Source organism: Tiliqua scincoides, chromosome 14 (assembly GCF_035046505.1).
Source record: "Tiliqua scincoides isolate rTilSci1 chromosome 14, rTilSci1.hap2, whole genome shotgun sequence".
NCBI lineage: Eukaryota > Metazoa > Chordata > Lepidosauria > Squamata > Scincidae > Tiliqua > Tiliqua scincoides.
This window is the reverse complement of record NC_089834.1, coordinates 9,921,220-9,933,512: the sequence shown is the minus strand read 5'-3', so window position 1 is coordinate 9,933,512 and position 12,293 is coordinate 9,921,220. Positions and strand designations below refer to the sequence as shown.

Below are 12,293 nucleotides of genomic sequence, written 5' to 3'. Positions count from 1 at the left end.
ATTATTATTATTATTATTATTATTATTATTATTATTATTATTATTATTAAAGCCCTTCTATCTCTTGACCCTCTTACTTCAAATCCCTACAATGCAGTCATTGGTGTACCACAAGGAAAGTGCAATGTCACTAGAGGACATTTCCTGCAAGAGCTTCAGATGTCTCAGAGAAGGGAGGTCTTGAGTTTCCTAAGGATTGGGTGCAAATCCAGCTTTGGGAATGTTGAACATGGGTGCAAAAGAGATTGTACCCTGTGATTCCTGGATCATGTGGCATTAATAATGACTTTTTGAATGGGGACATTTCTGAATGAAAGTTTCATGATGGCAATTCAGATTTCCATGCTTGCCCCTTGAGAAATGAAATCTCATTCAGTAGAACTTCAGCTGCATGAATGATTTGCTGTACCACTTGATTACACAGAGGGTAAACCACATTTTCAGCATCCTTCTGGATTGGGAGACCAGATACAACATGACAATCACCAGAAATAGGCTTAGGGCAGAGGGGAGAGCTTTTCAAGCCCACACAAAGCACACACTGAATGCCAAGCTGAGCCTCCTCCTGCTGTTTGTCATGTTGCACTGCTGGTCTCAGATGGCAGGGGTCTGAGGGTCATGAGAGGACAACTAGACACCACCTCAAGTACCACTGGCTCAGAAACACTGGTCTGTGCAGTAATAACTCCAATCAACTCAGGGGATCCATCCCTTGAAAGCCAAACACTGTCTGGAACTATGGGATGCACCATATGAGATAAGGCATGAAAATGAAACTGATTGGTGAAAACAGACTGCTCTCATTGACTGCAGGGGCTGTCAATCAACCCCAGACAAATGTAGTGAAATTACTGCACACAGAGAAGTGACTGGCTCAGTTCACCATGTGCTCAGTCCTTCCTTGAAAGAGGTGAGCACTAAAAATGCTTCACTGGGGCTGTCGCTTCAAAACATGCTCCTTTGGGTTCTCTGCAATACCGGCTCCCATCTTTAGGAGAGGGTATTGGACCATTTTTCCCCAAATCGGTAAAACTTGTGGGCCTCAAGAGACCCCCTGCACACCTGGAATCGATGATGGGAATGCAAGCAAGACTTCTTTACTTGAGCCTTCTTTGTGAGGTTTCCAGCTCACTAGAGCATAGAGATCCAACGGTCCATAAATAGCTTTCTCAACCCTACAGCTCTGTCTGGGGAGGTGAAGAAGGTACTCACTGGAACAGTGTAGAGGTGATGATTTTATCTGGAACTGGTGAACAATTGCATAAAGCTTTCATGGGGTGATGGGGGCTTATACACCTTTATGGTTCATGTAAAGCACAGGCCTGTAAGAACTGTGGATTCCCGAGTCTTGGAGGAAAAGCAACTGCTTTGATAGTTTCTAGAGTTTTCCCACCATAAACCCATTCTAGACGACACAAAAGGGTTCTTCCCAAATTTTTCTTTTAATGGATCAAATCTCCTTTACGCAAATCTCTCTGATGGCCATCAGCTCTGCTAGAACATCCTGCATCCTGCGTGGATGGGGGATGTGGGACATTCTTGCGCAGCCAATGAGCACAGATCACATTTGCATGTTGGTGCCCTTCTTCCGTTCTGGGGGTTTTAAGCAAGGAAGGGGGAAATCAGCTTTGTGCAGATAGCTGAACGCCTTGAGGATGCTCACCATGGCCTGGACTCTGTGTCTCCTTGCGCTTCTGAATTCCCTCTCAGGTAAGGGGAAGAAGGAGCGACATTCCATTGGCTCACAGGCAAATCCATGTTGAATACAGGCAGAAAATGAATAAACATGACTTTTCCCTCTTACTTTTTTGCAAAGGTGTCAAGTCCCAGCTGACAGTGACTCAACCTTCCTCGGAGTCGGTGTCGCTGGGCCAGACGGTGAAACTCTCCTGCACGGCAAGCAGTGGGGGCAGTTGGTATGGCTTTCCCTGGTTTCAGCAGAGACCTGGGCAGGCCCCTCGCTTTCTGCACTGTCCAACTTGCAGCAGGGGAGACGGGATCCCGGATCGGTTCACCGCTTCCAAGTCAGGGAATGTGGGCTATTTGAGCATCACGAATGTCCAGGCCGACGATGAGTCTGATTTTTACTGTGCTGCCTGGGAAGAAAATAATAAGGTGTCACACAGTGATGCAGCCTTATGGGGAAGTGAGACAAAAATCTCGACTCCTTTTCTTCCTCACAGGGGGGACGCTGAGCTTCCTTGAAGAGCTTCAGGTTTTTTTGCACCTGCATTGCTTGAATCACAGCAATCATAGTTGGCACAGAAAGACGATCTTGAGCAGGAGTGTCAAACATAAGGCCTGCAGGTCAAATGCAGCCCCCAGAAGCAACTTCTCCAACCCCAATAAAATTGGGCTGTCCCAGCATGATAATTGGACTCTCATATATCTAGAAAATATGAACAAGATTGGCATATTTTCTCTTCTCTCATTTGCAGATAATGAATTCCTGAGAACAAGGTCCTTATTTTGGGCCACCAACTGCTTAATGGCATCACTCTCTGCTTAATGATGTCACTTCTGGCCCTCAGTAGGCACCATGAAAATGTTGGCCCTCTCTATGAGTTTGACATCCCTGGTCTTGAGGGTCTGTGATGCAGCGACCACTTGATTGAAATCACAGAGGTCTTCACCAGGCAGGCCTGAGATCTCCTGACAGGAACTGTTGTCTCTGGAGGAAGCCAACCTTAACCCCCTTTACCCAATGATTTCAAAGGGTATGCCAGCATCTGGTCCTCCACTCCCTAGTAATCTAGCTCAGCACTTTCTACCCTCCACACTTCCTTTTCATCTCTGCCCCATCTTCCTTTTCCAAACCAGGGAGTGGAAGGAGAGCAGTGGAGGCAAATGAGCCGACAGAGTTCAGCACAATGACCACACCAATCTGCGGCCTTCAGCAACCTTTCCAGTTGGCCTCATGGATGGGCCGGCCCTGAGTCTAGGGCTGGTCATTGCCTGATTTGGGACCACTTGGAAATCCCATGTATACTGGCCATCCATTTACAGATGCACTTTTCTGAAGGAATATTCCCATTCCCATTATGGCCTTTGGGAAATACAGGATAATTACATGGAAATGCTGCACTCTTAAGGATGGAATCAGTAACATTTCTCAATCAGTGAACACACACAAGTGATTTCTCTTTGTCCGTCTTTGGCCTCTGGGTGGAGATATTGGTCCACACTCTGCAGGGAATAGAATCATGGAGCTCTTCAATGGCCACACTTGTGGCAGTTGGTAAAGTGGGCAAAGTTTGGTATGGATGGGTGATTTCCTCTTTCCTGCTTTTTGATGCTCAAAGCTGGATGGAGGAGCGAGCAGGTAGGCGACTGAGCGGATGGGCAAGAGCAAAGAAAGAGGAAAAATATCGGGAGGAAAGCAAACAAGTTGAGCTCTCCCTCTCTCTTTCTCATTCCTTGATGCAAATTTGATGTCTGGTCATGGGACTGGCTAGAAGGTGTCCTCAGCTGCGCAATGTCATTTGCAGCAAAGCAAATAGGTGTGTCCACATTTGCATGATTGCCTGTTCTTCAGGATTAGGGGGATTTATAAAGGGACTCAGGAAGGTCGTAAGTAAAACCAGGAACCAATTTTTACTGGTATCAACAGAGGCCTGGCCAAAGACCTTCACCTTGTGATCTATGATACCAGCCAAAGGCCAGGTGGAATCCCAGATTGCTTCACGGGTTCCTCCTCTGGGAATATTTTGTATTCAACCATCTCCAACATCCAGTGTGAAGACGAAGCTGCTTCTTATTGGTGCACTGGGAGAACTCCCAGTGGTGACTGGGAGTTCTCAGGTGGTAGAATGTTCCACAGTGATACAGTTTGATGGAGAACTGAGACAAAAGCTTTCTCTCTTCCTCTCCAGCTTGGCTAATCAAGAATTCTTCCAGTGCTTGTTTGTGCTCAAATCTCATTCTTAAGACACAATCTTGCATTCAGATCCAGCTGTCATATCATTGCAGGCTTTCCAATTCCACTAATTTGTAGAGAGCTGAGTTTCAACGATGCTTGAGACGGAATCACAGAGCTGAACTGGATGGACAAATCAGTGCCCACTTCACTGCCATCTCTGGAGGTTCTTCTGGGGCCCTGCAGTAAGTCAGTTATTCCCAGTCAGAGACCAGTTAGAGGACTTACTTTCCAGCCAGCACAGAGTGGAGGGGGGCATGTTCTTGCTCAAAAGAGGATGGGACACATTCTTTCCTTCACACTTCCACGCCACAGTGAGATGACAAAAGCCTTTGATCTTCCTCCCCAGTGTGGGCAATCAAACTTAAGATCTTAAGTTTATCTAGACCCAAATCTTAGTGGCTTGAATGCAAATTTCCACCCTACAGGGTTGTTCCGCTGGTGTTTGTAGCTGAACCAACTATAAACCCAAAAGGATGAGATACTAGGGGGGAGGGATGCACTTTGACCACAGAACGAGTTCTCTATTATGACTGCTATCCTGGCTTCAGCCAGTAGGGGGTGGCGTTGATCAAGGTTTTGCACCTTTCTCAGACTGTGTTGACCTGAGCAAACATCTGCACACCTGGAAACGATGGTGTGAAGCAAAGGAAGAGCACATTTGTCATGCACGGATCCCCTTTTTAAGCATTGTAGCTCACTCAAGCATTGAGGAAGGACCAACAAATATCTTTATCCATCACAGTTTGGGCTCAGCCAAGGAAGTATGGGCTATAATCTAGGCAAAGTGGGTTGATAGTGATCTGATGAGTGTTTGGTCTAACCCTGTGCAGGACGTAAGGTGTCTTTTCCCTTCTGCAGCTCAGAGGGTCAAAGGAGTTCAGGCCCAGAGTGCATTCACTCCCATAACAATCATTGTGGATTCCCAAATCTGGGAAGGGTGAAAGCTTCGGTTGTCTCTGTCACTGGCATTTAAATAAGGTTGTTGCATTTTCTCATGTCTCTTACTTGAAAATAAAAGGAATATTTCTCTTAAGAGAGTTAAAAAAAATGACTCACATGATATTTATTCCAGATCAGCTACATTTACAAGGAACCCATTTCAGAGGACACATGGTTGGTTGGTTGGCAACCTTCAGTCTCGAAAGACTATGGTATAAGCTTACAGCACCTGGTATTCCCAGGCAGTCTCCCATCCAAGTACTAACCAGGCCTGACCCTGCTTAGCTTCTGAGATCAGACAAGATCAGGCATGTGCAGGATAATATATTCTTGGCAAGACATGTGAAGACCCCCTTGGTTCCTGGCCTCTTCAACACTGCACTGTGTTGGGTGATGTGACTGCTGCCTCATTTCCACCCAATGCATTTGACTGTCCCCATGTTCCTAAAATCTCCTTGATGCAAATTGTCCTACAGTAACTGGTTTTGCTAGAAAATCTTATATTCTCTGTTGTTGTCTGAAGTTCTCCTCGAGCCAATGAATTTAGGACAAATTTGCATGCAGGAGCTGCTTGTTCTTCAGTTCTGGGGTATTTAAGGAAGGAGGGGAGAAGGTCCCACCCAGTTCTCAGTTTGCTTCAGGAGGTCAGACCCTCTTCCTGATCTCACCATGGCCTGGACTCTGTTTGTCCTTGCGCTTCTCCATTACTGCTCAGGTAAGGGGGCGGAGAATGAGATCTTGATAGATTTGTGAAGCAAAGAACCAGATATCTGCACACTACATCATGTTTTAATGCCTATGTGATATCCAGAGTGCAGAAAAGAGATTAAAATACCCCCCCACCTTCTTCTTTCTAAAGGTGTCAGTTCTCAAGCAACAATAACTCAAACTGCCTCCCAGTCTGTGTCTCTGGGCCAAACAGTGAAACTCTCCTGCACAAAAAGCAGTGGTGGCAGCTGGAACAGCTATTTTGCATGGCATCAGCAGAAACCTGGACAAAGCCCTCGCCTTGTGATCTATCTCACCAGCAGCAGGGGAGAAGGAATTCCTGATCGGTTCACAGGTTCTTCCTCTGGGAACGTTGGCTATTTAACCATCGCCAACGTCCAGCCTGAAGACGAGGCCGACTATTACTGTCTTTCTTGGTATAGCACTGGCAGCATGTCCCACAGTGATACAAACTAATGGGGAACTGCAACAAAAACCCTTCACACTTCCTCTTAAGAGAGGGAAACTCCCTTCTCTACCAAGCATCATGTGATCTGTGCCTGTTTGAATCAACATGGAGAAAGGAGAATTGTTCTCTCCACCTTCTGGATGGAATATCCAGCTTCTAACTCCTGTGCTTCAATCCTTACAGTCCAGTCCAGAGGCTGCCACAAGGCACCTACAAGGCAAGCACTCATTTGTACATCATCAAGTGATGAGACAATCATTGGTGCAAGATGGAGATCCACACATATCTCTGTTGTCACGTGTGCTAAGTGACACACCATGAACTCCTGTGGTGTGGCAGAGGTGTGCAGGGACTAGGAGAGGGGGTAAAGGGTCAGAAAGGGGGCCCAGGAGCCAAAGGAGGGGGTCCAGAAAGTTCCTGGGACCTGACATTTTCCTATCTTACCTGAACTAACTGCTAGCACATAATGCTGGGGCATAAGCATGTGCATGCAGTTTTAATTACTGCTGCAAGCAATACCCGCTAGGCCCAGGAAAGCATGTGGTCGGTCTGTGGAACTCCTTGTCACAGGATGTGGTGCTGGCATCTAGCCTAGACGCCTTTAAAAGGGGATTGGACAAGTTTCTGGAGGAAAAATCCATTACGGGGTACAAGCCATGATGTGTATGCGCAACCTCCTGATTTTAGGAATGGGTTATGTCAGAATGCCAGATGCAACGGAGGGCACCAGGATGAGGTCTCTTGTTATCTGGTGTGCTCCCTGGGGCATTTGGTGGGCCGCTGTGAGATACAGGAAGCTGGACTAGATGGGCCTATGACCTGATCCAGTTGAGCTGTTCTTATGTTCTTATGTTCTCCTTAACACAGTGTCAAATTTGGGAGGAAACTGGCCTGCTACAGTAGCTCTTTGGCATTTCAAAAATTTTAGAGAGACTTCGGAGTGTGTTTGGTTTTCCATATTACTTTGTCTAGCTACTGATGCGGCATTTACATTGACCAAGTACACCAATAACCGCCAAACCCAAGACCGCTGGAAAGCATAGACTCCCCCAGGCAAAGCTTATGGGGGTCTTTGCAAATTACAGGTGGGGGTTGCCAGTCAGACTCACTAAGTCTATCAAGACTCACCAGTGCTCAGGGACAAAACATGCGCCACCATGCACATTCTGTGGCAGAGACACTTGTGGCAATGTGGATACCCAGATGTAGCAGCTGAAATTGAGTGAGGTTCAGGTTGAAAGAGAATGAAAGATAAACCATTTCTTGCAGGGATTAGTATAACACGTTTGGAACAGAGAAAGAATTGAAGGGTAGTTAAAGTAACATGAGTTCTGTGGCCACACCTACGTGTACAGGTTAGATTTGCCCAATACTTGTAGGTTTGGTGTGGGGGAAAAACTGGAGAGACAGTGGGGGCTGTGACTATAATGTCAAACATAATGTAAAATAATCCCCTTAGAACCCCTAGCCAGAAATTATCATCTGAGTGACACACACACACACACGCTCTAAGATTAAACGCAAAGGAGGTAATTTTAATAGGATTTACTGCACATTTTCCACACGTAGACTGGCCACAATGTACATGTCCACTATCCTGACTAGCCTCTAGGGGTCAGTGTCGATCTAGGTTTTCCACATGTGTCAGAATGTGTTAGAACACCCCTCTGGATCAGGCCATAGGCCCATCTAGTCCAGCTTCCTGTATCTCACTACGGCCCACCAGCTGACCTCAGCAAACATCTTCGCACCTTGGAATTGATGGTGTGGACCGAAGCAAGAGGATGTTCAGCACAGATGGAGCCTCCCTCCTGAGCAGTGCAGGTCACTTGAGCATAGGGAGGAAGGACAAGTAAATATCATTCTCCACTGAAGGACACATTCTGGGCTGACCCAGATAAGCGTGCACTGCAAACTAGGCAGAACCAATGAGCGATATTCATCTCACCCATGTTTTATCTAACCCATTTACAATTAAAAAATCGGTTTCAGTTCCCGATCAATTATATTCCCAAGGGACCAATTTCAGATGAAAAAATATATTCTTGGCAAGACTTGTGAAAACGCCTTGGTTTCTGCCCTTCTCCACATTGCACTGTGGTGGGTTATGTGGCTTTGTTTCCACCCAATGCAGAGGGCAATTCCCAAGCTCCAAAAATCTCCTTCATACAAACTGTTCTACAGTCATTGGCTTTGCTAGAATACCAAGGGCACAATCCTAACCAGGTCTACTCAGAAGTAAGTCCTATTTTGTTCAATGGGGCTTACGCTCAGGAAAGTGTGGTTGTTATTGCAGCCCAAGTCTTCTAAGTGGATGTCTGAAGTTCTCCTGGAGCCAAGAGCAAATCTTTGCATACAGGGGCCATTCTTCTGTTCTGGGGCATTTAAGAAAGGGAGATGGTTCCACCCAATTGTCTTGGTTTCAGAAGGTCAGACTCCTTTCCTGATCTCACCATGACCTGGACCCTGTTTGTCTTTGCACTTCTCCATTACTGCTCAGGTAAAGGGGGTGGAGAAGGAGATTTTGAGAGATTTCTGAGGCAGATAGAAAAACTCTCAAGGACCCACTTTCTCCAGTGCCTAGAGAGGGAGCTATCTGTATCACGTCCATATCCACCACCCTCTGTTATTGGTGGGAGTCTTCACTGTGTGGGTCATCTGTGAAAATGCATGATGCTGCAAGTCCTGTTGCCCTGGTCCACATCAAACCTGTCACCCTGTCACGGTTGCAGAGGACACGTGTAGGGAAGTATCCACAGTGTGAAGGGGTGGATTACTCCCCACACCCAACAATTCTCTTCTTCTTTACCACCCCATGTTTCTGTTCCCCATATTTGGATCCAGGTTCAGAAGCAAAACTGGTTGTGGTGGGAGGTCTGGCAAAGAAACTGGAGAAGATCGGCAGGTGTCGATAGGGTTAAAAGCACCGGCCCCTGGATTCTTGCTCTGTCAATTCTGGTCTATATTCCTTTCGGTAAGCAGCCATTTCCTTGGCTAAGGTTTCAGGCAGTTCCGTGGACCAGAATGTATGCAGATTTTCCTGCCTGGAAAACCTAAAGGAGCTTCCCTGTTTTCAAGAAATCCCCTTCACGCAAACTCCATCTCTGATCATTGGCCTGGCTGCAATCTCAGAACTGCCCTGGGGGGAGGAGTGACATTTCTTGCAAGGCCAATGGGTGTCAAGTAATAATTTGCATGTCGAACCGCCTTAAATGATCTGCTATATTTGACATTGCAAGGCAGGGGAAGGTCCCAACAGAGATCCACTTTTGCCAGAGGAACCGAATCTCAACTCACCTTGCAGCATGGCCTGGTCCCTGTTGCTCCTCACAGTTCTCAGTTACTGCTCTGGTAAGGGTGTACCTGACTGGGGCTGGGTGGGGCAACTGTGGAAAGGCCTGCATCCCATATACAGAGCAATTTATATTGTCCACCTCATATAGAAAATCAATGAGATGATGCGATATCTGAGAGCACCATCAATGAATGAAGGTCATCTTTTCTGCTCTCTCTCTCTCTCCCCCCTTCTTTAAAGGTGTCAGCTCACAAGCCACCATGAGTCAACCTTCCTCCCGATCTGTGTCTCTGGGCCAAACAGCAAAACTCTCCTGCACGAGAAGCGGTGGTGGGAGCTGGTATGATGAGTTTAGCTGGTATCAACAGAGACCTGGTCAGGCCCCTCAGCTTCTGATCTATGACACCAGCAGCAGGGAAGATGGAATTCCTGATCGGTTCACTGGTTCTTCTTCTGGGAACGTTGGCTATTTAACCATCAACAATGTCCAACCTGAAGATGAGTCTGATTATTACTGTGCTGATTGGTATAGCACTGGGAGCATGTCCCACAGTGGTACAGTCTAATGGGGAACTGAGACAAAAACCTTCACTCTTCCTCCCCAGGGTGGGGAATCTCCACAGAGCTTCATGTGATCTGCATTAGCTCGAATCTGTGTGCAGAAAACCAAGCTGTGTGCATTAGCTTGTATCTGTGACCAGATACAAAGGGGGTCAGAGTGCCTTTATCTTTAACCATTGTATAGAAGAGGGAATTTTGGCAGGTGCAGCTCAACATGGAAGGGTTTAAAAAGATGCACCTACACAAATGCCCTCTTCCTTACCATGGTTAAAGGTATAGGTACTGTGTCCTCCATTGTATGTCAGAATGCCAGATGCAAGGGAGGGCACCAGGATGCAGGTCTCTTGCTGTCTTGTGTGCTCCCCGGGGCATTTGGTGGGCCACTGTGAGATACAGGAAGCTGGACTAGAAGGGCCTTTGGCCTGATCCAGCAGGGCTCTTCTTATGCTCCATTATGTGACATGCAACAGACATTGTTTGCTAAATAAAGAGACCTGAGAGGTGGCTGCTGTTCTGCCTGTCTCCTGCAGGAGGCAGTGTTGGCCCAGCCTTTACATATTGGGCACAGTTCACATATTTCACAGGGAGCCGTTTGATGATCTTGCACTTGTGGTGTGCCGTGAAGGAGAACATTGTTCTGCATAGAAAGGTGCTTCTTTCCTGTTTTTCTCTTGCTCACACAGGCTGAGAAATCAAAACATCACTCTTCCAATAAAGAGTGTTGCCAACATGAGCCCAGGTTTGCCTTTCACCCTCTCATCTCGCTGACCTCCCTCTGCACCAAATTCATCCCTCTGTTTGCCTTCCCCCTCGAGAAGGTAGAGTGTGGAGCAAATGTTCCCAGTTGGGGTCTCCCTGCTCCACAGTTTCCTGGCAATTGTCACTCCATTTGTGACCCTTTATGTCCTGCTAGTGGACTTCTCAGAGGCAGCTGATGGGCCCCTGTAAGAAAGAGGCTGGGCTAGGTGGGTCCTTATCCTGGTCGAACAGGGTTCCCCTTCTGTCCTTCCCCTGCTGCACCCTGGGCTGACTTCCTCCCGTTTCACATCCCAGTTTGGAGCTGGGACAGAAAAGAATCCTGATGAAAGTGCAGGTTCTGACCAGGGTTGATCACCTCCATCCCAGCTGAGTTCCCAGATGCTCATCCTGCCAATTTCTTCACCCCTAGTAACCAGGTGTTTCCCCAGGTACCAGGTAACTCCATTCTCTGACCCTTGTCTGCCTTCACCACTCTGTTAGTCTGGGGACCCTGCAAGAAAATCCCCTCCTTTCTTTTCAGCCCTTCATGCAAATGGGATGCCCAGCCATTGGTCTTGCTGGGAGGTCACATGACCTCAGTGCAGCAATGCCATTTGCAGCAGAGCAAGTGGGCGTGTCCACATTTGCATGATCGACTGTTCTTCAGGATCAGGGGGATTAAAGCAAGACCCTGGACGGTGGCAGGTAGAGATTCAATTTTCCTGTGGATTTCAACCTCCTTTTGACATCCACCATGTCCTGGGCCCTGTTTCTCCTCTCACTTCTCCATTCCTACTCAGGTAAGGGCAAGGAGGCACCCGTTGACTTTGGGCTTCATGCTGACAACAAAGCAATGTATGTTCTTTGTGTGATTGTAGAAAACAAGTGATTTGGTGGCATTTGGGAGCACAGAAAAATGTGCTAAAGACACGACTTTCTCTTTTCCTTTTGCAAAGGTGTCCATTCCCAGCAGATCACTCAGCCTGCCTCCCAGTCCGTCTCCCTGGGCCAAACGGTGAAACTCCCCTGCTCAAAGAGTAGTGCCAACTGGGAGAGCTATTTTCGCTGGTATCAACAGAAACCTGGACAGGCCCCTCGCTATGTAAATTGTAATGGCTGCAGCGCCGGGAGGGGAGAAGGGATCCCGGATCGATTCACGGTCTCTGCTTCCGGAGACATCGGCTATTTAACCATCGCCAACATCCAGGCTGAAGACGAGGCCGATTATTACTGTGGAGAGTGGGAGAGCACTGGTGGTTGGAAGTGCCACAGTGATACATTCTAATGGGGAACTGAGACAAAAACCTTCACTCTTCTTCCCCAGGGTGGGACATGAAAAGATCTGAAAGAGCTGAATTGTGTCTGTGCCTGAACCGCTTGACTCAGAGAGTTCAGTGGAGGAGGCACCAGGTAGCCTAAGGTGGTGAGGTTGACATTTGGAGGTTTCAGGAGGGGCATCATCCCAGTTTTCAAAGAGGCTCACGTGGGCACCTCGCTGCTTCTTTATCAGCAGTTGACCTCATTTTAGCCCCATTTTGTCCCTGGAGTGGGCACGAGGTCCAGTGGGTCATTCTTCTCTGGGAAACCTCTCCCAATGCTGCCAACATTTCTGCTGCAGTGGTTGGTAGGTACTGCATATGGAGGCCCATCACGTCCAGCCCTGG

The 12,293-nt window shown here is 47.5% G+C and overlaps 1 pseudogene; it reads right to left on the bottom strand.

Moving 5' to 3' along the window:
• Positions 1–5,075: 5,075 nt before the first annotated feature.
• LOC136634791 (5S ribosomal RNA) lies at positions 5,076–5,193 on the bottom strand (annotated as a pseudogene).
• Positions 5,194–12,293: the final 7,100 nt, after the last annotated feature.